Here is a 27633-nt window from a genome sequence, read left to right on the forward strand (position 1 = left end):
AGCATGGAGTGACCCAGAGTGGGTTCTGAGTCACACAGATCCTTGGGTCACTCACACTGGGCCCGAGGAGTGGGGTTGTGTGAGCAACATGCTTCAAGCCCCGGGGTCCCTAGGACTCCAGGTCTTGGTTAGTCACTTGTGAGCCCTGGGGACTGAGGGCCCATTCTAGGTACAGCTGGCCCCGGGACCCTGGGACGGACCCTGGGATGGCGGTGCTGGGAACCCCATTCTGAAGGGAGGGATGGCCCTGACAGGAGACCCTGCCGTCTGAGAAGGACAAAAGTGGCCCGTAGGCAGAGTGTGTCCCTTCACCCTCCAAGCTGGCTTGTCACTACAAACCTGGATGATGTCTGTCTGTCCTTCTTTAATTCAGTTCTAAAGTGATTCCTGCACCCCCAATCCTGTGTCTAACGAACCTGACATTCAGAGAAAATGTCTTCGGGAAAGGTCACCAGAGGGAGGTGGCGTTCTCGCTGACAGCACCTGTCCTTCCGGCACGGGCAGACTGTCCTTCAAGACAAGTGCCCGTGCTGCTGTCCCTGGAGCTGCCCCTCCCCACCAGCTGCCTCTGCTCCTTCAACCCTTCATCTGGAAAGACATGGCTCAGGACCCGCCTCATTTGTCTGTTCATGGTCCCTACTGGCCATTGAGACACAGGGACGACTCCGATCCCAGCCCTACCTGGCAGGGCACCCGGGAGGGCAGATCCTGAGATTATGGCTCAGGGGCGGGAAAGAGACGAGGCGGGCAAGGGAGGCAGACCCTCGTGGTGAGACGTCACATGCCCTGCACTCAGAAGTTTGACCTTCGTCCTGAGGACAATGGTGAGTGACTGAAGAGTTTAGGCAGGGAGGGGCCCCTGGGTGGCTCAGTTGGTTAAGCTTCTGACTCTGGCTTTCGGCTCAGGTCATGAGCTCACAGTTCGTGAGTTTGAGCCCTGAGTCGGTCTCTTGTGCTGATGGTGTGGGGTCTGCTTGGGATTCTCTCTCTCCCTCTCTCTCTCTCTCTGCCCCTCCCCCGCTCATGCTCTCTATCTCTTGAAATAAATAAATAAACTTAAAAAAAAAGAGTTTAGGCAGGGAGACGTTGGTCACGTCTGTGTCGCAGGAGGACTGCTCGGGCTGCGGGGTGGAGGATGGGTGCAGGGGGGAGGTGAGAGGTGATGGGGCCCCCTCGCTTTTTGAGAGTTCTTCTTTAGATCCTATTTCCTTCTGAGAGTGTACTGATTACTCAGCACCACAAGCTGGGGAGCACCTGCCATTGTGCTCCCATTACCGATGGTGGTGGTGGGGACAGTTTGGATGACAGGCTGCGCTTTGTCTCAGAAGGTCATGCCTGACTCCCCATTTGGCGTAGTTGTAATCTTCGCTGATTGCTGGTCACAGATTTGCCTTGCAGCTGTCAGCTCTTGGTGTTCCTAGAGAGTTAATGGGGCTGGAATTTGTTGTCTGACATCGTGGTTCAAGTCCGTGGGAACTGGGGCACCAGGCTTGAATCTGTCATGCCTCCGGTTCCTCGTTAGTAAACCGGGCACGGCGGTAGCCCTCTGCCCTGCACGCCCAGGACGGTAGTGAGAAGGACCCGCTTGTAAATGTGCAACGTTTGGCTGACGTGTTTGTCGTGTTGAGAAGCTGTTAACCCAAGTGCCGCTCCCGGGCTCTAGGAGACCATACGGTTAGGAATGTGTGTGCTTTAATCTTGGCTTTGTGGTTTCCTCATTGCCTGTCTCAGCCTCAGTTACTTAGTTTATAGCAAGGGGGTCATGGTAGGTGCCTACCTCAGGGTGTATTGAAGAGAAAGCTCTTTTCAAACCACAGCTGTGGACGGGCCCTTCCTTCTTTTGGGAAAGGGACACAGGTCTTGGAGCGACACGTCCTATGACTCGATGGCTGCGTTTGGAGCGCAGATTGGCCTCCCCCTCCATCCAAGGGCGTGGACTCCACGGGTGGCGTGTGACCTTGCCTCGATCCGTCGTAGCAGGGGCTGTGGCGCCCTGCTCAATCCCCCAGCCGTCAGTGCTGTCCTTCTGCAAGGTCCCGCAAGCCTCCGACGGAGGGCTCTCTCTTGCTTTGCACCAGGTACAGGCTGGAGCTGGTGCCGCTGAGAGCAGCCCTCAGCTAGCAACGGATGCAAGGTGACAGCTAAACATGGCTTCTCTGACCCTTGGGGGGGCCACCTGTGAGGCGTGTTCCACACCGTCTCCCGGGGGTGTCCAGTGCCACCGAGCCCCGGGTGCCCACGGTGACAACCCGTTTGCTAACACTCTCTGTACCGGCTCCCTTCCCTCCCCCTGTCATCCCCATCCCCTTAGCTTTGCCTCCTGGGGGCACTTCCCAAATGAGCCACTCGTACCCAAATCCTCAGCTCTGCCTCTTGGTGAACCCAGTTCGGGACACCCGAGATGGTGGGGGGGTGAGGGATATGCTTCCCCCCGGAAACAAGGGAAGAGATGCGAGGAGGCTTTTGAGAGACAGGGGGTCCGAGCAAGATGGCGAGCACCCACAGGCTTAAAGACGAAAGGTGGCGACGAAGCATTACCGGGAACGGCTGAGGTCAAGAGCACTGGTTGACTTCTAAGTCACATGCTGTGCTGTGTAGCCACTGTCATGGTCCTCAGACCTCCAGGAGAACTCACTCGGGTGGAACAGCACGGCACTCACGGTTGCTTTGCGGAATCAAAAGGAAAGGCTGCAGCGTTCTTTGGGTTAGCTCGGGGCAGAGGGAAGACTCCAGTGACGGGGGTGGGGGGTGGCAAGACCCGGATGAGACAGAGAATTCAGCCACGTGATGTCTAGGAGAAATAGAAGTCCCTGCAGGTATTGTTGGGGTTGCGGTGCCCCCCACCACCTGTGGCATACATGCTGGGGCCATTTTGCTTACCTAGTAAGAGCAGGGTGAAGCCACAAGATTGGACAACGTGGGGACACCCAGGTGCCTGCCAACAGGAGGTTATGTGCGTGAAGCACCCAGCTCAGTGCTTGGTTCACCCTCATCACTCAGGAGACGGTAGAGAGGGCCCCTTCTGAGCAAGATCGTATGCTGTGCCAAGCAGGTGCTCCAAGAACATGAAAGCTTGGCCTTGTAGAACCGGATTTGAAATAGTTGGGCCAACCCGGTGGGCTGAACCCCAACCCATCCCCTGTCCTCGCCAAGTGCCTGGGGATCCTCTCCATGCCTCACCTTCTCCTTTGTTAAGCAGGAAACTCCAGCACAAAATACGTGTTCTTTTGGTCGATTTTCTGGACATCCTTCATTTGGGAGCATCCAAATCTCACACTCTGGGGGCATTTTATTTCTAATTTGTGGCTAGACATACATAGCCACAAATAGGACTGCCGGTGAAAGTTGCTAAACGACCAGGAGGCAACTATTTTCTGTTTTTCCTTTTGTCTTGAAGTTGTGGTATCTTCCTGCCTGCCACAGGGCCTTTGCACACACCGTTCTCTCTGCTCAGAATGCCATCCTGCAGACACCACCCCTCCTTGCCGAGTTAATTCCTACCTGTCTTTTGCGTCTCAGCCCGGATCTGGCTTATGAAGGAAAACCCTCCTTGATTCCGGGTTTCCTCTCTTACGGACTGTGTTCTTTCCCTCAACCTCAGCCTATGTGATTATGTGAATGGCGCCCGTGAGCCAGGAAGCACTACGAGGCAGGAACGGCGTCTGATTTTCTCCCTATTGTACTGCCAGCACCAGCACAGCTGGCCCAGAGAAGGTGCTCATTAGATATTTGCTGAAGAAATCAGTGGAGATATTTTTAGTTCCAGGGTAAAGGGGTAAACTTGGACCTCATCTGTGGGTTCCAGGGCTAATGGGGCCTCTTACGAGCCATCCCTCTGCCCTCTGCCTCCAGGTGAATCATTGCTTAAAATGCAAACATTCCCAAGTCCTGGCTCAGCTTCCCGCTTCCCCACCCGTGTGCCTGAGGAGCAGTAATTGTGCGGGGATGCAAGTGCTCATTACATGAACAGAGGGCAGTGTGGGACATAAATCTAGAAAATTGAAAGGTAAGTGTTCTTTGTTCTCTCTCCCTCTTCCTCTCTCTCTCTCTCTCCTCCCCTTTCCTCCCTTCCTCCCCTCCTCACTCCCTCCCTCCCCCTCCTCTCTCTCTCTCTCTCTCTCTCTCTCTCTCTCTGTCTCTCTTTCTTCTATAGGTTCTTCTCTGAGCTTTCAAATGCTAATGAACATGGTGAATCCCCAGGAGGGTCTGCTCTGTAGCATGTCCCAAGTGTGTTTGATCCTAGAATTTATTGATTCATTGATTTTTTTTCTTTTTTTCTTTTTTTTTTTTTACGGAGCAAATTTGAGATTCGTGTTTCACAAGACATTCTTGGGAAAATACTGACCTACAGAGTTAAGTCCAAGTTTCTTAGCTTTAAGTTTAAGGTCCATAAAGACCTGGGTCCTGTACGTCTCAGTGCTCCCCCTCCCTCTCCAGTTACTCCGCTCTGACCACACAGGGAAGGGTGGTTTTCCCATCACCACATACTCTCTCATGTCTCCATTCCCTCTGTCAGGATGTCAGTAACTCTGTTGTCTGCTGGCTGACCTCCTGTTCAAGACCCAGACCAAATATCACCTCCTCCGTGAAGCTCTCCCTCACCCTTCAACTGTGTTCCCAGAGCCCCTGATGTATCCTTCCACCATAGCATGGCCATGATTGGCTATAAGGAGCTGTAGTGTTTCTGACCTCTTTTTAAACTCCCCGGGGTCAAGATCAAAGTCACGTATTCACAGCCGTGTCCCCAGTGATCAACACAGGACCTATCACATTATTCGTGAATAATGGCATGAATGAGGGCTGAAACGGAAATGTTTCCAGTCTTTAGAAGGGTGGAGACAGAGATGGCCCAGCCTCCCTTGCCAAGATCTGCAGTGAAAATCTCTATCCCTCCATCCTTGTCTTCTGCTTCTATGGTTAACCCCATCCTGGGCAGCTGGAAGTGATATAGTCCATTCTGGTGAGCTTTCCTTTGGCTCAGGGGTGGATGCTGCACACAGTGTTTGCCCTAATCAAGGTTATGGGCTGGATTCTTCTGGTCACTTTGGGGTCTTCACCGAACTTGGCCTCTCATCGACACTGAACAGAATTGCTCACTCTCTCCTTGAAACATCATCTCCTCTAGGCTTCTAGGACACCACATCCAGCTCCCCAGTCCTTCCCCTTCCCCCGCCGGACCTCCAATTGTTGCGGGGCCCAAGGGGCTCAGTCCTGGGCTCTTCTCTACATTCTCCCCCAGGACATCACGTCTACTCCACTGGCTTTGAGTAGCACCTCTGTGCTGCTCTCTCCTGTCCTGACCTCACCCCTGAGATCCAGGTGCATTCACCCAAAAGCTCCACTGGATGTCTGAAGGCATCCAAACCTCCCAAGGCCAAAGGGGGATCCTTGGTTTGCCCTACCTCCAAATGGCTTTCCTCTCTGGTCTTCCCATTCCAGAAAATGGCCCCATTACTCACTTAGTTGTTGAAGCCCAAAACCTCTTAGCAAATGAATCTGTCAGTAAGTCCTGCATAGTTTATTCCTAAATATGGATGCGATCTGCCCCTTTTGAACCCTTCCTCTGCTATTGTGCCACCATGAGCTCTCACCTGGACCATTGCAACAGCACCCACACTGATGTCTCCGCTGCCCCATCTGCCCTACACTCCTTCCCATTGCCACAGGACAACCTCATAGAGTTCGTGAAAGAGTGAGGGCTTTGGGGTCAGACGTGGGTTTATGTCCCGGTTCTACCACGTATGATCTGTGTGACCTTGAAGGAAGGACTCAACTTCTTGGAGCCTCAGTTTCTCATCTGCAAAATAAATATTCAAGCAATCAACTTGCTTTGGAGCTGAGGTGTCTCTGGAGCCTTCTTTCCTATGGTTAAGATGATGAGATAGAGCTACAGGGTAGACTCCTTGAATTTGATTTCACCAGGAAAACACAAAGTCAGACTAAATACCCGGGGAGAATTGCATTTAGAAATATGTGTGTGCTAATTTTTGTGACCATTGTAATTGTATCTACTAAATGTCAAGCCCTGCTTTGGGTAATTTACATACATTGACATATGAGGTTTAAAACAACCCCGTGAGGATGCTTGGCTGGCTCAGTGTGTAGAGCATGGGACTCTTGATCTTGGGGTTGTAAGTTCGAGCCCCACGTTGGGTGTAGAGATTTCTTAAAAATAAAATCTTTAAAACAAGAATAAATAAAACAACCCCATGAGATATACTCATGCAGGAGACTCAGAGTAGTTAAATAACTTGTTCAAAGGCACACAGCTGCTAAATAGCAGGGTCAAAATTTTGAACTTCGGTTCCATTCTTTGACCCTAAAGAAGCTGGCCCCACCCACACAGAGGTGGTCTCATTCAGCAGAGGGAGCCCTGGACTTGGAGTTGGCCCTGGGTTCGAGTCTAGGCTCTGCTGCTCAGAGAAGTTGCCTCAGTCAAGCCACTACATCTCTCAGAATCTCTATTACCTTGGGGCGTCTGGGTGGCTCAGTCAGTTAAGCATCCAACTCTTGGTTTTGGTTCAGGTCATGACCTCACAGTTCGTGGGTTCGAGCCCCACGTCAGGTTCTGTGCTAGTAGCACAGAGCCTCCTTGGGATTCTCTCTCTCTCTTTCTCTCTCTCTCCCCCTCCCCTGCTCATGCTTGCACTCTCTCTCTCTCAAATAAATAAACTTAAAAAAAAGAATCCCTATTACCTTGTGAGAAAAAAAACATGAAGACAATAGCAGTTACCTCCTTAGGTGGTGTGAAATCAGATGTGATATGGTGTGCTAACGTGTTCCACAAACTGTAAACACGTGAATTATTATTTCCCCCCTCGGTATTTGTGAGCAATATGGGTCAGAGAGGCTGCTTTTGGGGGCCCCCGTCCTGCATCCTGGAGTGCATCAGCGTCACCGCGGTGTCCCCTGCCTTGTGAGCCGGGAATCTCACTTCTGCTCACCCTCCCCTTAGCTGCTATTATTTTCTTGACTCCGTTTCTCTCTTGAGCCATTCGTCTCTCGGTCCTTATGTTCCATTGTTCCAGCCTCCTGGAAAACCTGCCTAGAGGCTCTCACTTGTAAGACAACATCTGCCTATCCAACTCCAAATTTGTGTTACTGTATTATTCTCACTCAAGGGAAGACAGCCGTATTCTTAGCCCCCATGTAACAGTAAAGTTTTTGTTTGTTTCTTTTTGCATTTCCAGAGATGTTTCTTATTGGGATGGGGTTGTGAGAGGCTGCCTCTGTTCAGACCCAGGGCTTCCTCTGCTTCCTCATTCGGGTCCCTGGGACGTAGCCCCCAAACCTACCCTGACCCCAAGAGTTGAGCGCATGATGGCCTGTGGCCAGCAGGGGGCAGCAGAGGGCAGCAGAGTATGACCTAGAAGGGGCTGGCAGAAAGGACTCGTGGTTGGTTCTGTCCCTGCTGGGCCAGGGGCTCCAGGGGAGCCAGACCAGGGTCTGGTCACTGGGTCTGCCCTGCTCCGAGTCTCTAGGCCACACCCTCTGGGCTGGCCTGGAATAGACAGCAATGAAATGGGAACTGTCTCCAGAAGGCTGGTGGAAAGAATGCATCTCTAATAGGGTAAGGGAAGGCTGGTTGCAAGTGACAGAGATTCCACCGGAAATAGTTAAGACGGCTTTCATGTTTTATTCTCCTGCAGATTGGCTCCTTCCAGGAACGGGAACCATGGTCACCAGCAACTCCTGCCTCACGTGTTCCCTGATTCATCGTCTTCCTTTGGTTCTGATTGGCCAAACCTCAGGGGGTGACTTATCCTCTGGAGTTGGGTTATGCCCTGCCCATGTGGCCGGGGGGGCGGGAGCGTCCCCTGACTGACAGCCAGGGCTGCATGCTGGCCTGGGGGAGGAGGGTTCTCCAGATGAAGGGCTTTCTCTTAGGGGGGTATAGATGGGCACTGAGCAGACACAACAATATGCATCTGCCACGGCCACGGTTGTGTGTGACAGTGTCCCTTTGGTACAAAGGCACCCGCCATTTCTCAGATTCACGAGCTGACCTTCAGGTCCCAGGTTAGCAACCTTCGTCCCCACCCCCCTTTCTGAAATGAAGGGGTAGCATCCCAGGAGGACGACAACCTGTCTCTCCACCTTAAGTCGCCCTCCCCTCTGATCCCGTCATGTGATGAAGGGGTCACCACGAGCTACAGTCTTAGCTGGAGGGCATGAGAGGAGAGGAGGGGCCTGACTACCTCACTGAGGTCTCAATCAAGATCATGAAAGGAGAGGAGGGGCCTGACTACCTCACTGAGGTCTCAATGAAGATCTGAAGATCGGCAATAAGGGATTATTACAAATGCTCTGCTCAAGATGCGTTGTAAAGAGTGATTCACTCTGTGCCCGACATTTCCTGCTAGCCCTGAAAGCTAAGCAGGGGCTGCCTGTGCCGCAATAAATGCCACTATATGAGCATTATTAGTGGTATCTTCTGATCTGCGGGGTCATCTGGTGAAGCATGGGGGGCAGAGGGGTCCGTGCAGGCTGGAGGAGACCAGAGCAGTGTCCTGGAGCCCCCCTGGAGGACGAGGCAACCGAGGATGGGGACGGTGTGCCACACACCTGGGGCAGGCTCCGCCGTGGGTCCCATGGCGGGGTGGGGGCAGGGGGCAGACGGGACTCAGGGGATCTGGCCAGATCATTGGGCAGTTTTCACCCAAATTCCTTAAGTGTGTAGAGTATCTGCCATATTTGTTCCCATTTCACCGTTGAGGAGGTGGAGGCTAAGAGAGAAAATGATTTGTTTCGATTCCCAAAGTCAGTGGTCAAAGCTAGGATGGGGTCCGGGGCTCCTGATGCTCAGACCAGGTCACACTCTCTGTTGCCTGGAGGGTAGAACACAGGCGGCTGGAAGGGGGAAAGAGAAGGCAGCTGCTGGGATGCGTCCCAGACATCTGGGGACGGAGGCCAGTCCGTCCCGCAGCACCCTGGTGGGATGCACGAGGGGAATTCTGTAAAGTGAGTCATTGGGATTGCTTTAGTGACAACGCTAACTGCCGAATGCTACTGGAGCAAATGGGTGTGCTCCCGTGGATGACTGCATTCCACCTTCTGGCACCTTCTTCAAGTCCAGACCTCTCTCCTGAGCTTCCAGTCCGCATGTGCACAAGGACACTCCCTTGAGGAGCTCTCAGTCCTCTGTGTCTCCTTGGATCTCAAGCTCATCTCTCTTTCTCCGTCCCCAAACCACTCCTTCTCCAGGACCCCCCACCTCAGTGAATAGGACCATCTTCCCCAAGTCATTTCAAGTCAGAGCCCCAAGTGTCACCTTCAGTTTCCACTCCCCTCTTCCCCACGTCCAGCCGATCCCCGGTCGCCTGGACTCCTCTTCCCTAGTGCCACTCAGATGCATCCTGGCCCGGGTCCCATCCAAGGGACCCGGACGACAGAAGCTGGGGTGGCTTCTCCAAGCACCTCTGGGGAGGTCTCCTTTTGCCGGGGCTGAGAGTGAGGCATGACGGGAGATGCCCCCATCGAGGGAGGGGCCAGCAGACTTGGCATCCTTTGGGGAGGGGAAGTAGGCATGGAACAGAACTGTTGACAGACTCCGGGCTGCTATATTGGGAAGATCTGACAACACACACAAGGAGAGAGTGAGGGCGTGTTGACGGCTGGTGAGAGGCGCGGGGGCCGGCTGGGGACGTGTCGCCACCACCCACGCAGGAGGAAGTTGGGAACAGATGGCTTGGGACCCGTGCCAGCCTCCTGAAGAGTCGTCCGCTCCCTCTCTCCCGGTGCTGGCACCTGCCGAGCAACTGGGGAAGGGACTGCCGCGTTCTGAATGTGCGTCCCGAGATGAGAGTCCAACTGTGCACGGAGAGGCCTCCCTACCATGTGGCCTCAGTTTCCCCAGCCCATCCCAAGCCATCCGACCCTAACATCCTGCACCTTTATGTTCCCCTCCTGTGTTATCTCCTCCCGTCCCCTTACCTCCGAGGCTCCCACCGTCTTATCCCATCCCACATCCCACAAATGACCCACGAGACATTTCTTCCAGTTGCATTTCGTGGTATCTCACCTTGAGTGGATGCGAACAAGAGAAAGAGGTTCGTGTATTATTTTAGGGCTCTGCGCCCCACGCTGGTTTGGGACCCGCTAAGCACTAGCACAGGAGTCGGGCAGATAGAGTCGTGGAGAGGGTGGCTCGGAGGACAGTGGTCTCGCCCCTTCTCCTGACTTACCCTCCAGGCACAGACAGACCTGGACAATCACAGGCCTCTTCTCCAGGGGCAGCCCCGCGGGGTTAGTCCACAGTCCGGATTCCTTCTGCCCGGTCTCCCACTGGACGAATCATTCCCTAGGGCGATGCGAGGGATATCTGTAGTTGAGTATCTCTGGGCACACGGTGGATTGAAGCTCCTGGCGGAGCGGACCTGGCTAGGAGGGGAGAAGCAGAAGTGCCTTGTGAGTGTTAGCGCAGCCCCGCCCCGCCCTCCACCGCAGGTGACAGAGGGGTTGAGGGGACCGCGACTTGCCTCCCACATCACTGACTGGATCTGAGGAGGAAATAAGAAAATGAGAAGTAACCTCCTTGTAAAGTGCCTGATGTGAGCACTCAATCCATCAAGCCCGTGTCGGTGGTTTGGGGGGAGTTGAAATGCCGTCTCTACTTCCTTGAATTATTTGAGCGGCTGCTCTGCAATGCCCCCCCCCCCCATCTCCTGGATCCTCTGAAATGGGATCCCCATTCCCACTGGAGCTGTTGTTCCTCCCGAGGCAAGGGGGCGGGAGGGGAGACAACGGATTCCGAGAGACTGGCCAGCCTCAGCCCCCCATCTTCTCCTCCCCTCAGTGAAGGGTGGTCATCTGTAAGGGACAGGGCACCTGCTGGGGCCGAGTCCACGCTGGCCCCTACCTTCCTCCCTGGGCTCCCCTCCCCTCCTTGCCTCAGCCCCCTCCTTCATGCTCACATGGCCCTTCCCACTCCTCCTGGGGGGGGGGTCCCACCCTTCCTGGGAAGTTCACACGGACCCTATTCTCTGAGAAACTGCCGAGGGGACCTTGGCAATCAACCTCCTTTGTAACTCCTTTTCCGCTATGCCTCTCAAGTGACAAGGTCATGAATGCAGTCCAGAGACTTGGGACTAAGCTAGCAATTACTGAATTCCTGAGGGGGAGTACCTGAAAAGCACTTGAGTGTGTGTGTGTGTGTGTGTGTGTGTGTGAGTGTGCTCGCGCGTGTCCGTATGAATGTGTGTGAGTATGTGCATGCATGCCCGGGGAGTGGGGCACAATCTGTGAAGAACTCTAAACAGACCAGTTAATCATACCTAGAAGTAACCGGGTGATGAGAGGGGATTCCTGGAACTAGCTGGCCATTCAAGTTTTGGCTCTGACCGTTAGGAACTGTGTGGCCTTGGGCATGTCAGTTCACCTCGTGACTCCACTGTCCCCACTCCCGTGGGCGCCACGGGTAGATGTGACTCCTTGTTGGGGGCAACCAATGACATCAGGGCGGGGCAGGAGCCCTGGAGAGTCAGGTGCTGCATGATGGCCGTTGTCATCACCAAGTGGCAGTTGGGACCCCCATCCCCGCTGACGTTCTAGAAGACAGCTCCACCAAGTGCACAACCATAGGGCTTCAGGCTGGGGATGTCTGGAGGCTCAGGACTTCCACAAGCAGAGATGAGGGTGGCCTGGAGGACATTTCATGGGAGGGCAAAGGCTCACCTGGAGGTTGGAGGGTTGCGAGGGCAGCATCTAGCGGTAGGGGTTCCTGCGTCTCAGGAGAGGTCACCTGGACGGGAAGATTGGCCAAACCAGTTGCAGCCCAGGCTGGCGAGAATGGAGAGCTCAAATTGGCCAACCCACCCTTTTCACAGATGGGCACACTGAGACTTGGAGACGGGCAAAGACATAGAGCTGCTGCAAAAGGAACTGGGGCAGCTCAGGTCTGAGCTCCCTGTCTCCACTTCCTCTAGTTCCAGAGGCCTTGAATGTCCAGCTAGAGCACTGGTCCACCTTGCTGCCCCGGGAAATCACTGTTGCCTCTTGAGCTGGGGAGTGTGGCTGAGAGATGATAGCAGACAGACTGGATCAGCTTCCCTTGAGTGTTGGCGCCCCTTGGACACCACTGGGAGCTTCTGACTGACGACGCTGATAGGCTGGAGTCGGCTCAGGATGCTGGGCTGAACCGTCAACTCGCATCTAGATGGGAGGCCCCCGTCCTGACTGCATGTCGGGGTCACCTGGAGAGCGGAACAAAGTGCCCTAGGCTCTCCCAAGCCCGCTCTACAGGTGATTCTTCCCCAGCCAAGCTGCTGGCCATCAGGGCTCCACGGGGCCATCACACAGTCCCCTCCAGAGCCAGGCCTGGGGAATGGGTTTCCTGAGAAGAGCATGCCGAAAGCGTGATTTGTTACAGCTGAATTTCCATGGGAACAGGAAACCCGTGTCAAATGCCCCAGCCGGTCCCTCCCTTACGCACGTTTCCAATCACGTGCCACTGACCTGTCTGAAGCGCCTTACCCTTGGGCTGATTCTAATGAGACAGCACGCCCCGCCGTCCCCATTTGCTGGATCCCTAACTACCGCTGCCTTCGGGATGGTCATTAGCACCTCCACATTAATATCTCCCGTGTCCATCACGGCAGTGATTAGGGTCTGCGACTTGCCCGCGGGCTCTGGGGGTGTGGGGCGTCCCCAGGGCCTGGCTGCCATGCCCGGAGTGGGTGGGGGCAGCAGGGGGACAGGCCAGCTTGTTAAATCTAATTACCTGGCTGCAGACGGTGGGCCCGAGCCCTTCTGAGAGCCGCCCGGCCCACCGCCTAATCCTCTGCCTGCCTTTCGCCATAACGAGCCTGTGCCACCAGCTGCCGCGCGGCTAGATGGGACTGAGTTTAATTGCTACCCCAAATGTCAGCCCTTTCAAACCCACAGTATTTCATCACTTACCTTTAAAGAAGAGGGGAAAAAAAATCAATTTGGACCGTGAGTTTCGGCAGCAAAGCCTGCAGAAAGGGCTGCCCAATTCTTCAGGAGAGCTGTTCTTTTCATTAAAATAGCTATTTTTAAAACTCTCTCCCTCTCTCTCTCTCTCTAACACGAGATGAAAAATCCCAGCTACAAGGAGAAACCCTTTCATGAGGGAATAATAATATAAAAAAAGAGTTTAAAAAAGCCCACTTCTAAAATGGGTCCTTTTTTTTTTTTTTAACCTCTCAAAGGTTAAAAAAAGAAAAGAAAAGGTTTTATTCTCAAAGGGCTTTCACACCTGTGATCTCATCCACTCTCAGAGCAGCTGGGGGGTGTTGGGGGTGGGCAGGTGTCATTGTCCCCATTTTACGGATGAAGGAATGCCCCCAGAGGCTAAGGAGTTGCTGGGGGCGGGGCGGGGGGGGGCGGTGGCTGTCACACATCTATTCAAGCACCAGGAAAGAGGATCCCCACTTTCTGTTCCCCAGACTGGCCTCTTCCTCTGGGTCCATCCGGTGCTGTCGCCAGATACACCCACCTCCTAAATTCAAGCTATTTACCTACTAGTCAGAAAGTACAAGTAAGGGGCATAACAAAACAACAACAACAACAAAAACAAAAACAACCAACCCCAGAGACCCATTGGAGTTTAACACTCATTTAACTCTCCGTGAGATCACAGCCATCCTTTCTTCCCTAGGGAGAATTTCCCCCCTTTCCTTTCAGAAGAAAGGGATGTAATTCTTTTGGAGATTACATTCCCCGGAAACTGGTTTCTTAAGCTCCCGCCTGAAGAAGTGTTCCAAAGTCTGCAGACTAATTAACCCCATTGTTCAGAATTAATCACCTCAGGAATATTTGGAGTCAACAAGAAATGTATCAATTGGGCTCTTAATAAACCTAATGAAACGACTCAACATAAAGGCATATGAAATAGACTGAAAACATTAGCATAAACCACCGACCTCCCCCGAGCTCTTAGCAGCACAATCTTAATTGACACTTTATTAGCACTGAGAATTGCTATCAATTTGGCAAATCCCCCCACATTGCCTACTGAAGTGATAGACGTTTTTTTTTTTAAAAGAGAAAAGCGGGGGGGGGGGGGGGGAAGAAGTGACTTGGAGTTCTGGGAGCACGGAGACAGAGGAGACATCGCCTCCAAGTCCCGGCTGGAAACGGAGTGACCTTCCCCTCACTGGTGTCCAGCCGAGGCAGGGGTCTGCACCACCGGTCCCTTCAGGGTTGAGCAGCTGTCACGGACACACAGCTAGAAGCAGCCCCAACCGTCTGCCTGGATGGTTTGCCAGCATGGGCGCTCTGCAGGGTTTGGGGTGGGGAGTCTGGGCACAGGTGGGAGTGGAAGAAGGGGTGAGTCATGAGGAGACTGGAATCTTCCTTGGGCTTTAGCTGCCTCTGGGATGAAACATCTGCTTCCAAACATTGGGGACTGTTTCTCGTCCCACGTTCTCTAGTCCCTATTAATTTCTGATAATTCTGCCCCGAGTTTGGGGTAAATGTCAGAGGGGCTCCAGGTTCTCCTTAGCAATCCCAAATTAACAATGAGCCAGGAAGTCAAATCCCCTGAGGTTTTTGTTTGTTTGTTTGTTTGTTTTCTTTACTTTAACGGACTTGACACGGTTTGGTGTTTCTGTCCTGGGTGTCTGTGACCACCCTGACATCGATGATCTGCTTCTCACCTTCTTCCTCCTTCTCCTTCTCTCTTTCCTCTGCCTGTAATTCATGAGACACGGTTTTAGGGCTCAGCCCAGCTAGGCAAGGTGGCCCCACATGTTTTGGAGTGGCTCCTGCTTGCTTGGAGTGGCCAGAGGGGAGGAAGTCTTGAAGAACACGATGCTGTCCCAGACAGGGCAGAGACAGTGGCAATGTCCAGCCCTTGGACAGAGAATTGGAGAAATAAAAGGGAGACAGCTCCTGCTTGATTTGAGACTGACAGGGGAGTCTGGCAGTTCCTGCGTAAGCCCCCAACTTGGCTTGAGCTCTACATTGTGCAGCTATTACGGGAACGGGCCCGGGGCCACACTGCCTGGATTTGAATCCTGGCTCTGCCACACCTTACCGATGTGACTTTGCGTCGGTCTTCTCATCCGCAAAACGGGATAGTAACAGTGCCCCCCTAAAAGGATTGTAATAAAGTTTGTGGGGTGCCTAGACGGCTCAGTCGGTTGAGCATCCGACTCTTGGTTTCGGCTCAGGTCATGCTCTCACAGTCTCGTGAGTTTGAGCTCCGTGTCTGACCCTGTGCTGGCAGCTCAGAGCCTGCTTGGGATTCTCTCTCCTTCTCTCTCTGTACCCCGCCCCCCGCCCTCACCGCCCTCCCCCCCACCCGTGCCGTCTTTCTCCCAAAAATAAATAAATAAACTTAAAAAAAATACAAAGGGGTTGTAATAAAGTTTGAGGAAGTAAGTGCAAAGCCCTTAGACTGGTGCCTGTCACGAAATAAACACTCTACAAATGCTCTGCTCTTGTTAGCGAAAAGGAAACCGAAAGAAAGCGTGGGCGAACATTCACTGACCATTCATTACATGGTGTCATGAAAGCCCAGGGCGGAGAGGATTGTGAAAGGGAAAAGTCAACAGGGTCGAACGCCCCAGATTGATAAGATGCTGCCTGGGGGTCTCCCACTAAGGCCTTGGTGACCACTGGATCCAGACTGACTGAGATCTGATGTCAGACTGATCAAGACCACACACGCCGTCCCTCACATGCATTATCTCGGTTCATCTTCACAGAATCCTCTAAGGCAGGCACCTTATTTACCCTCACTCTATACACAAGGGAGCTGAGATACAGAGGGGTGAAGTACTTGGCCCACGATCACATAAATGTAAGGGACAGAAGTAGGACTAAAACCCAGGCAGTCTGGATCCAGCTTCTGTAACCTCAACCAGTTAGCCATGCACTGGCTGGGACTTCGTGCTCCAACTTGGAGAGAGTAACATCAAAGGGCTCAGTGGTAACTGTTTTTCTCTAGAAACCGTGCCAGAGCTCGAATCTGGGAGCAGAGGACACTGACTGGGTCTTTCTCTGAAGCCCGTTTAGGTCGTTCTAGTGTAAACAGACTCGAGCTAATCGTGCTATAAAGCATCGTATCAGTTTCGACGGAGGCTGATAGGCACGGAGGCTTCTTTAGGTCACTGTGATCGGCGTGCAGAAAGATTTTTAGAGTGCCGTGGCACTGTCTGCCCAGGGGCACGTGCCCTGCTTTGCCCAGGCTATGTGGACTTCCCCTACGGACACTCTTGCTGGGACGTCCCACGACTTTGCCTCACTTCTTTTCGCCTGAGTAATTAGTGTCCAAAAGAGCTGGGCTGTCGTGTGGTACTCTGCCAGTGGCTGTCAGCATCCAGGACAGGCAACACCCTACTTTGAAATGTCCTTGAACCGCGATCTGAGCAGGAATATGTTTGCCCACTTGGGTTACACAGAAAGTTTTCAAAATTAGACAGGGGCGCCTGGATGGCTCAGTTGGTTAAGCGGCTGACTTCGGCTCGGGTCATGATCTCGCGGTCCGTGAGTTCAAGCCCCGCATCGGGCTCTGTGCTGACAGCTCAGAACCTGGAGCCTGTTTCAGATTCTGTGTCTCCCTCTCTCTGACCCTCCCCCGTTCATGCTCTGTTTCTCTCTGTCTCAAAAATAAATAAACGTTAAAAAAACAAAATTAGACATGATCTGTCCCTTCCCTCGCAAAGACCCTGATCTTGCAAAATTTCCCTTTCTCCTTCTCTTCGTCTCTTGCTTTAAACGTGATCCCGGAACAATATATTCATTCCCAAATAATACATTGTTTAGTTTGATTTTCTAAAAAATACTACAGCCGAATGGTCTTTTCAAAATGCAAACCTGATCAATCAATGTGATACACCGTATTAATAGAATAAAGAACAGAAGCAAAATGATCATCTCAATAGACACAGAAAAAGCATTTGATAAAATCCAACACCCTTTCATGATAACAATGCACGACAAACTAGGAATAGAACTCTCTCAACCTGATAAAGAGCACCTATTAAAAACCCACAGGTGACATCACACTTAATGGTTTAAGCCTGCGTTTTCCTTCTAAGATCAGAAATGAGACAAGGATGTCCGCTCTTAATACTTGTATTCAACACTGTATGGAAGCTCTAGCCAGGGCAACTGGGCAAGAAAGTGAAAAAAAAAATGAAGCAAAAGGCATTCAGATTGGAAAGAGAGAAGTCTATTTGCAGATGATGTGACCTTACATGTAGAAAACCCTAAAGAATCCATAGAAAAACTCAGGATGAATAAGGAAATTCAGCAAAGTTACAGGATACAAGATCCATGTGAACACCAGTTGTATCTCTATATACCAGCAATGGGAAATCTGAAAATGAGATTAAGAAAATAATTCCATTTACAAGAGCATCGAAAAATAGTAATAAATTTAACCAAGAACGTGCAAGAGTTGCGTTTTGAAACTTAACTGAGTGGAAAGACATCCACGTTCATGGACTAGAGGACATCGTGTCGCCAAGATGACGTGGCACTCCCAAGCAAACTAGAGGCAGTGCATTCCTAGTAAAATCCCCACTGCCTTCTTGCTCTCTCTTTTTCAGAAATGGACAACCCGATCCTAAAACTCCAGGGGAGACATGAGGCGCCCCAAATAGTGAAAACAATCTTGGAAAAAGAAGGACGGAGAGGACCCACAACCTCCTATTCCAAACCTTACTACAAAGCTGCAGGAATCAAAATATTGTGGTGAGGCAGAAGGATAGACATACAGATCAGTGGGAAAGAAGGGAAAGTCCAGAAATAATCCTAGACATCTGTGATTTTCGACAAGTTTGCCAAGATCGTTCAATGGGGAAAGAAGACACTTGCTTCTTAGCAAATGGCGCTGGCTCGGACAATGGCAATCCACACGCAAAAGAATACATTGGTAGCCCTATTTTACACAATATTAAAAGGTTAATACAAAACAGACCCAAGACCTCACTGTAACAGTTAAAACTATAAAACCCTTGGAAGGAAACAAAGGTGTGCATCTCAGTGACCTTGGATTAGGGTCTGGTTTCCTTCTTTCTTTCTTTTTTTTTTCTTCTTCTTCTTCTTCTTCAAGTTTTTATTTAAATTCCAGTTAGTTAACATAAAGTGTAGTATTAGTTTCGGGAGTAGAATTCAGTGATTCGTCGTAGACAGACAACACCCAGTGCTCATCCCAACAGGTGTCCTCCTTAATGCCCATCACCCATTTCACCCATCCCCCTCACACACCCGTAGGGTCTGGTTTCTTAAATGCGACACCAAAAACACAAGCAACAAAAGAAAAAAAATAGACAAAGTAGATGTCAACAGATTAAAACATTTGAGTGTCAAAGGACACTATCAAGAGAGTTGAAGAGACAGCCTACAGAATGGGAGGGGATATTTGCAATTCATCTATCTGACAAAGGCCTGGTAGCCAGAGTATATAAAGAGCTTTTACAATTCAATAACCAAAAGACAACCCAATTTAAAAATGGGAAAAGGGTTTGGATAGATAGGTATTTCTCCAAAAGAGATATGCTAATGGCCAATGAGCACACAAAAAGATGCTCAGCATCATTAGTCGTCAGAGAAGATAAAAATCAAAACCTCAAGGGAGCATTTTACACCCACTGGACTACGATGTAGAAAACGAAAGGAAAAGGACAAGCGTTGGCAAGGACGTGGGAAAACCGGACCCCCTCGTGTGTTGCTGGTGAGAATGTGGAAACGGGGCAGCCGCTGTAGGAAGCAGTTGCGCGCGTCCACGAAAAGTTAGACAAGAGTCGCCACATGACCCAGCAATTCCACTACTAAGTACGTACGGAACTGAACATACACGTTTCCACAAAAGCTGGAACCGGAACGCGTATAGCAGCAATACTCAGAATAGCCGCAAAGCGAAAAAAAGAGCCCAAACGTCCATTAACTAGTGACGGGGTCCACAACGTGTGGTCTAACCACGTCATGGGCGATGTCTGACCATAAACAGGACGGCAGTGCTGACGCATGTGGTGACACGGGGGACCTTGGAAACATGATGCTCGGTAAAAGAAGCCTTCTGCAAAAGGCTACGTGTTGTCTCCTTCCACTTACGGGAAATGCCCGGAATGGGTGATTTCACAGCGACAGAAGTAGATGATTCATGGTTGCCGGAGGACAGGGGGAGGTAGGCTTTGGGAGTGACTACTTACTTAACGGGTACCGGTTTTCCTTTTGGGGTGAGGGAAATGTTCTGGAACGCAGATAGTGACGATGGTTGTACAACACTGTGAATACACGAAAAGCCACTGAATTAGACATTTTCAAATGGTGACCTTTAGGTCGTGTGAGTTTTATCTCAATAAAAATAATTGCCAAAAAAAAAAAAAAAAAAAAAAAAAAGCAAACCTGATCACGTCAGTCCCAGCCTGAAATCCCTTCACTGGCTTCCTGGCGTGACATCGGCTGCTCTCCACCATCCCCTCGGCCCCCATTTCAGGCCATTTGGTCCATCAGCCTTTGGATTTCAGCCTTCCTTCCATCGATCCCTCAAGGGAACGTGCATGTTCCCTCCTCCCTCTGGGCCTTTGGACAGGCTGCTTCCTCCGCCTAAAACACTGTTGTTCCATTCTCTGCATCTTCCAAGGAAACTTCCATGACCTTCCAAACTATGCCAAGACTCACAAAGCCCTTGTTCTTTTCCTTCTGAGTATTTGCCCCTATTTGTGTGTTTGTATGGGCACACGCCTAGGCACACACACACACACACACACACACACACACACACTTTATTTGACTAAGGTCTACCTTCCCCACTGGACCCCAAGCCTTGTACCCTATTCTATCCTGGGTCCTTAGCACAGTGCACAGCACACAGCTTCTGGGGTGAGCCTCGCTGGTCCCTTCTGTGGATTATAGAGCCTGACTTCACCAGCTCCTTGTTCTTGGTGACTCCGTTTCATCCCGCTAGCCAAGAGGTTCTCAATCCTGGTTGCCCACTTGGATTACTCAAGGAGTTTTCTTTTTTTTAATGTTTATTTATTTATTTTGAGGGAGAGAGAGAGGGAGAGAGAATCCCGGCACAGGGCTTGATCCTGCGACCATGCAATCACACTCTGAGCCCATATCAAGAGTCGGATGCTCAACTGACTGAGCCTCCCAGGCGCCCCTCTTTTTTTTTTAAACCTATGTCCAACCAAACAATTCGATCGGCATTTCAGGGGGTGAGGCCTGGGGCAAGGATGATTTAAACACTCAGTGATCCTAACGTGTAGCCAAGGCTGGAGCTATCGCCTCAGTCTCTCTTCTCTCCCTGCTCACCTCCATCCAGCCTGCATTTACGCTGAGCACCTGTGAGGTTGGTCCAGTCCTCCGCAAGTCCTGGGAAAACCCCAGAGACCTAAACACCATTCCTGGAGAGAAAACACCCACTTCTGAGTTGCCCCAAGGGCTTTTTAATACCAGCTGCTACCAAGACACAAAGTCAAGCAAAGAAAGCGTGGAAACGTTTCTGAACTCCAAGTCATTGCTGAGGACTCCAGCAAATATAGCTGTGACATCTTTCGGCCTGAGGCCTCCCCCAGCCGCTGACCCAGCTCCTTGACCCTGCCTCACTTTTGCCCATGGCTTCTCCAATCTTCTTTTTGTATCGGCCCTGGCTGGGTAAGACAGAAGACCCTTAGGGGTGGCTTCAGATGTTCAAAGTCTAGGTTAATACACATTTGCAAGTCTAACCTGCTTCTGCCTTGGCAGGCCTGGCTCTCATGCATAAACCCCATGGGGGTGGCTCCAAGTTTCTTGCGCTTCCAAGTGGGAGGGGTTGGGGTCACAGGCTGGTTGAAAGCAGTTCGGGGTGGGACCAGGGGATTTATGTTGAAGCTACCTTTGTGTTGAAGCACGTAATTTTAACTTAGATCAAGATAAGTAGCAAACATTGTAGAAAGAGGACTTTATAATTTACACAAGATTGGGGAAACATCATTTGCTCATATCTAAGAACATTATTATTATTATTATTATTTTTAACAGTAGCTCTGGAGGTGAGTTGGTGAAAATGTTGATGGGGCCCAAGCTATCCCTTGACACTCCCACTGAAGAGACTTTTCCAATCTTCCTGGAAAATGCCCTATTGAACTATTCTCTGAGCTTAAAAATGAGAGCAATACTCACACCCTCTAAAATAAAGCTCTGACTTTGGCACGTGAAGCAAGGAGCAAAGGACTTTGGCCTCTGTTTCCACTGTTATTGGCTGACTGAAGGACCCAAGGAAACCAAGTGCCTCAGTTTCTTCCTCCATAAAATGGGATAATAGAACCTACCACAGAGGGTTTGGGGGAGACTCAGTGAGATGATCCACATAAAGCACTTAGCACAGCACCTGCTATAGAATAAACTCTCAAGAAGCTTTACTGTAATTAAACACATGAGCTACGCCTGGATGTGTGCACCTGTCTGTCTATGTGCATGAGGGCCAAACGCCGTATTTCTGGGACTGTCCCTCATGCACCATATCGTCTAATGCACATCACCTTATGAATAATTGAAGAAAAATTAGGCATTAATATTTAAACTGTGCTCTACATTGCTGATGTTTTCTCATGTGGGGATGGCTTTGGAATTATTTTTGGTCTGTGGAACGGTATGGCAGCAAATATTTCATCAATGGGCCCATGTGCTTGTTTTCCATGTTCCTTCCAATGTTCACTCATCCGAGAGGTGGTTTTTGATGAATCGAGACCATCACAAGGTCAGGCCACAGGCCTGGGCTTGGAACCTGCTTTCAGCCTCCTGCTGCTGGTGTGAGACCAGCCTCTTGGAGCGGGGTGGTGGGGGGGGGAAGAGGAGAGGCAGGGGTGTGAGGGGCAAGACTGGGAGCCTTCCAGCCAGGGGGACCTGGGTCTGAGCCCTGCTCTGCTGCACCAGGCCAGTAACCAAATGACCTGAGTCTCTAAACAGTCCTGTGGTAGTGGGACTGTAAGTCTGCTTGACAGAGAAAGCACCCGAGGCTCACAGAAGGGACGGGGCCTGCTCTAAGCCCCATGGTGTTGCCGCTGAAGGATGCAGGTGTGGTTCCAAGTCCCTTGCTTTTTGCTGTCTGCCAGGAGAGTGGCCGAGGCTTCAGCTGGGTGGCCAGCTCCACTCAGCCCCTCTGCACCTGCCCTCTGCACCTGCTCCCTACTCCGGCCTAAGTGCCTTGGGACAGGGAGCTGGGAGGGTCTTGGGGAACCCCTTGCCTTAGGTGTGTAGAGACGCAGCCAACAGGATGGAGAGAAGGCAGAGGTGATCGGGTGTGGATACCAGCCTCCGATTGGAGGGCGGGATGTTTCTGGCCCCGAGTGGTTCTCGTGCCTTTCGCTGTAGTGGTGGCAGAGGGGGATGGGAGGTGGTGGCTGACTGGTGGCCCAGGGGCCCTGCATAGATGCCTGGGAAACCAGTGGGCAAGGATGGTGAGCAAAGCTTGCCATCCTAATTCTGGGCGGGTTGGGGGGACACACAGGGAGAGAATAGGGGGGGGATCGCCAGAAGCCTGTCTCTCAGAGGTCCCTGCCCCAGCCAGTGGGCTGCAGCTGTACATCCTGGTGAGAGAGACGTGCGTGGGCAGAGGAAGCTCACTGTCCTCTGAGCCTGGAGACCTGCCCTTCAGTCAGCACTGTGTGTCTTTAATTTTTTTTTTATTTTTTATTTTTTTATTTTTTATTTTTTTTTCAACGTTTTTTATTTATTTTTGGGACAGAGAGAGACAGAGCATGAACGGGGGAGGGGCAGAGAGAGAGGGAGACACAGAATCGGAAACAGGCTCCGAGCCATCAGCCCAGAGCCTGACGCGGGGCTCGAACTCACGGACCGCGAGATCGTGACCTGGCCGAAGTCGGACGCTTAACCGACTGCGCCACCCAGGCGCCCCAGCACTGTGTGTCTTTAGAGGCTGTCCCTCCTCTCCTGGAAAGAACCAGGTGACACGCCCTGGCATTCTCTGAGTGCAAATACGGGCACCGCCAGCTACAGAGACAACCTGCTCTCGTGAGAAGAGCCTGGCCTGGAAGCTCTATCCCCAGCCTTCTGTGTGTCCCTTCCTCTCTCTGGGCCTCCGTCTTCCCGTCTGTAGAGTGGGGAGATCGCCTCTGGTGGCCTCTGATATCTTTCCTGGCTCTGACAGCGACGGTAGCCAATAGACACCTAATCGATGTTTGTCGAATAAGTGAAAAAGTAAATGTGCTCCCGGGTTGGTGACAGGAACGAGCAGGAGGTGACTTTTGAAAGACAAATGAGGTTGCTTTAGCCTGGAGACATAACAATCACGGTGACCACTGACTGACCGCTTATGCTGCGACCGACACTGTGCCAAGCACTTCCCATTTGTTGCCTAATTAAGTCTTCATCACCACCGAATGATGTGAACTCTACTATTTTTCCCGTTTCACAGATGAGAAAACTGAGGCACAGAGAGGTACCCGGCCCCACAATACCCACCAGAGTGATGCTATTACTTAGGACCCTTTCAGCTGTTTGTAACAGAAATGGAACTCTTCTAGGCTTAAGGATAAAAGGCAAGTCATTGCTTACGTGTCTGTAAAGTGCAGGGATGGCTGGACCCAGGGGCTCAAGGGATGACCTCAGCACTTCCTGTCTCCTCTGCTTACTTCACTGTGGTTATCGACAGCGAGGCCTCCCATCCCGAGGAGAAAACATAGCGCAGCTGTTAAGGCCCAATTTTTGAAGTCAGAGTAGCTGGGTCAAACTCTGGCCTTGCTGTGTGGCCCTGGACAAGTGGATCAGTTTCTCTGGCCTCAGTTTCCTTGTTGGTGAAATAGGGATAAGAGGAGTTACCTTGTGGAGATTACCGCCCTCTCTCTCTCTTTCTCTCCCTCTCAAAATAAATAAATACACTTAAAAAAGGGGGAACCCCTGGGTGGCTCAGTTGGTTAGCAATCAGACTCTTGATTTTGGTTCAGGTCATGATCTCATGGTTTGCGGGATCAAGCCCTACGTCGGGTTCTGTGCTGACAGTGCTGAGCCTGCTCGGGATTCTCTCTTTCCCTCTCTCTCTCTGCCCCTTCTTCCCTCTCTCGAAATAAATAAACTTAAAAAAAAAAAGAGGGCTTACCTTGTGTGGCTGTTGTGATTAGATGAGCCTGTAAGTGTAAAGTGATGGGAATTGGACTTGACAGTCTGTGTGCACCCATGCTACCACCTTTAGAGATTCCAAGTGGGGCGCCTGGGTGGCTCAGTCGGTTAAGCACATCCGGCTTTGGCTCAGGTCATGATCTCTGCATCATGAGCCCTGCGTAGGGCTCTGTGCTCACAGCTTGGAGCCTGCTTCAGATTCTGTGTCTCCCTCTCTCTCTGCCCCTCCCCTGCTCACGTTATGTCTCGCTCTCTCACTCTCTCTCAAAAATAAATAAATATTAAAAAAAAAAAAAGAAAGAAATTCCCGTGAAGAAAAACTCCCCTCCAGCCCCAAAAAGCCCACATCTGACTGCTATTGGACTGCCCTGTGTCGTGGATCACCTCTTAAACCAATCACAGTGTCTGGGGGGAGGGGATATGCAGATTAGCCCTGGTCACGTGCCTACCTTGGAGCCGTGGAGCATAGAGAAGGCCAGTCCTCCCCAGGGCCATGGACCAAGAGTGGCAGGGAGTTGAAATGCCAGAGGAAGAGCACAGCTTATCACCAGAGGGGGAGTGGACACCAACCAACAGGAGGACACTACTGTAGCCGGCCTGGGACTTGAACCCAGACAGCTCACCTCCCAAGCATGCAAACATAGATTCTGGAATGTTTGGGTCTTTTTAAGGTAGTTTTCCACATATTTAAAAAAATTCAACTTATATGCCAAAGAAGGACATGTTGGGTTGAATTCTCTGCATTTTAGCGAGTGCATAGAGTCTTAAAACCACCTCTACAAATGGGATACAGCACAATTCCAACACCCCAAAGAATTCCCTTGCTCTGGCCTATTGTAGTCTGTTCTTCCCCCGCCCCAATGCCTGGCAGCCATAAGTCTGTTCTCTGTCCCTCTAGTTTTTGCCTTTTCCAGAAGGTTCTACCAATAGAACCATCAGCCTGGAATCTTTTGCGACGGGCTTCGTTCACTGGACGTCATGCACTTGAGATTCCTCGGTGGCACTGTGTGTGCTCATAGTTCATTCTTGTTCATGGCTGAGTAATATTCCAGGGCGTGGCTGTAACACATGGTGTTTCTTCATTCATCTGTTAAAAGGCGTTGGAGTTGTTTCCAGTTTTTGGTGATTACGGGTAATGAATAATGCTGCCGTAAACATCTGTGCGCGGGGGTTTTTGTGTGAACACAAGTTTTCATTTCTCTGTAAATAAATACCTAGGAGTCAGGTTGCTGAGTCATACGATAAATGTTGTAAGAGACCGCCAGACTGTTTTCCAAGGTGGCTGCACCACTTTGAGTTTCCACCAGCACGTTAGGAAAATTCCAGTTGCCCCACATCCTTCCCAGCAATTGCTAGTTGCCAATATGCTCTGCTGTTGTCGTTGTAACAGGTGTGCAGTCCAAGCATGGAATCGTGACCAAAACTTTAAGCGAACGGTATTGGCAGCTACAGAAGTCAGGAAAGGTCTTGCCAGAGTGAGCTGGGGACTAACCGCTGGGTCGCAGACACTAGAACGGTGCTGGGGGTTGGTGGTAGGGGATTCTTCGAGAGTCTGAAGGAACTGGGTTAAGACAAATTCATGATGGACCTGGGAAGGGTAGAACAGGTCTCCGGTGTCAGAGCCATCCAGACCCCCAGACGTCACCCTGAGCCATCTATCCACTGTACTGATGAGGAGATGAGGTCTGGTGGCCAGGGAAGGGTCTTGCCCAGACACACAAGACATACAAGAGTTGCCCAATAAGTGAGTGAATGACAAAGGGACCTTTCTTCTTCAGGACCCCTCTGGGGCTGAGCTATTCAGCTATGCTTGTGCCGGAAGTAGGGGGTGTACTGACCCATCTCTCCTGCGTTCTTTGAACTGAGGGGTTCTTGGGCAGAGATCCGGCTCAGACACAGCTCTGTGGGGCCTCGGGGGTACCCCGTGCCCCCCCTGTAAGGAGGGAAGGGTGTGGGATTGGGACAGGTGCCAGCTGTCCACTCTGCAGATATTAGTTGAACCTGTTGCATGAAAAGTGGCTCATTTTCCGGTCCCTGTGTGACCATGCCCGACAGCCCTGGAGTCTTCCAGGGGCCTCTGGGTCCTCATTAAAGCCACGAGGCCGGTACTGAAGGCTACAGAACAGTGCTGACGAGGAGAGGATCAGGATGTTGCTCTCCCAGGCCCGGAGCCTGGGGGACTCCACTTACCTCTCTTGTATCTGATCCTCAGGAAACCACAAGGAGTGATGGTTGAGCGGATGGACCACGGTTCTGGGAGACCCTGTGGGTTCTGGGGAGGAGGAGTAGGGAAGGAGAGACATTGGACATCGCCTTGACACTGGGCCAGGTGTGATTTGGCCCCACCACAGCTCCTGCAGGGGGGTGTGGGATTCTCTGACCTTGCATCTCAAGCCCTCACGGGAGGGGACGAGGGGAGGCGGACGAAACCCCTCTTCCGGAAGCCTCGATCAGGGAGGCAGCCCTGCCGGCTACAACTGTACTGGCACGACTTGCCAGTCCCCTGCTGTGCCGGGTACCCAGAATCCTACGCTTAGAGCCTCTCTGTTGACTGATGCTCTGACTCCAGCAGAGCTTTGTGGACATGTAGATGTCACCCGGAGAAGGCAGGCTGCATTTGTGTTGCTTGATTCCATTGACCGCTGTCACTTAGGAAGTGCGGAAGGCAGGGCTTGCAGGGGCTGGGGCCTGACAGGGGTGAGGCTTGAGGAGCGCGGGAGGGAACGGAGAGGATGGATTGGTCAGAGCCGAAGGCCCGGCCTGGCCCAGTCCAGGAAGGAGGGCATGTGCGTGCCTTGCGGGGATGGGGAGTCAAGGGTGACCCAGGTGGGGAGAAGCAGACTGACCTCCAGGGCCTGGGACGGGGTCCGGAGGAAGGTGCGGTGATGCGCCTGGAGGCATCCTTTTTGCCCGCTTTTCCCGAATCACACACATACACGCACACACACATACACGCACATCTTGAGAAGCGTGTGCTCCTGAGACCCTCAGACGCTGTGCCAGGGCTGCCCTTTGGGGCTCCCGGGAGAGTCCTCGAGGACCCCAGCTGTCGTCTCGTTACCTTCCTTCACGGCAGACTCTCTTTGGCTACGGGAACTCGTGACCCAGGAAGAAGAGTCCTTCACCTTGGCTTCCTTCTTCCCCGCTGGCGACATCAAAGCGGCCACCTCCTCCCAGTTAATGCATCCCGGGCTGAGAAGTCGATGTGATGCAAATAATGACAATGCCACAGCAAACTGGAGCGCTTACTTCCTGCCATGCTCTGTGGAGGCACTTCACGTGCATTTCGCGGGATCCCCACAAAGACCCCATTATTTCCCCATTTTACAAATGAGGAGATGAAAAGCAGCTGGTTCAGGGGCATGTGGTGAGTATACAAAGATCAGGAATTCACAGGCAGGTCTGTCTCACTCCGGAGTGGACGCTTTTGACCACCACTCAAGGGCAGATGACATGGTTTGCCCCTTCGATTCAGGTCAGCAGAGGAGCATGGCACGAGGAGCCCCTGGGGGTCTAGGTCTGTGTTGGGCAGGAGGTGGGAGCTGGGCCGTGATCCAGACCCTGCCTGAGGGAGCCCTGGTCCCTCTGGTGGCGATG

At 51.8% G+C, this 27633-nt stretch overlaps 1 long non-coding RNA gene across 1 annotated transcript; it reads right to left on the minus strand.

Moving 5' to 3' along the window:
• Window positions 1-7628: 7628 nt before the first annotated feature.
• LOC122241134 lies at window positions 7629-11503 on the minus strand. The gene is made up of 3 exons (XR_006221119.1): window positions 11274-11503; window positions 8250-10380; window positions 7629-8198 (listed from the first exon to the last, which is right to left on the minus strand). It is a non-coding gene; the product is annotated as an uncharacterized LOC122241134 (long non-coding RNA).
• Between the last annotated feature and the right edge of the window lie 16130 nt (window positions 11504-27633).

This window comes from Panthera tigris, chromosome C1, assembly GCF_018350195.1.
Source record: "Panthera tigris isolate Pti1 chromosome C1, P.tigris_Pti1_mat1.1, whole genome shotgun sequence".
Taxonomy (NCBI): domain Eukaryota; kingdom Metazoa; phylum Chordata; class Mammalia; order Carnivora; family Felidae; genus Panthera; species Panthera tigris.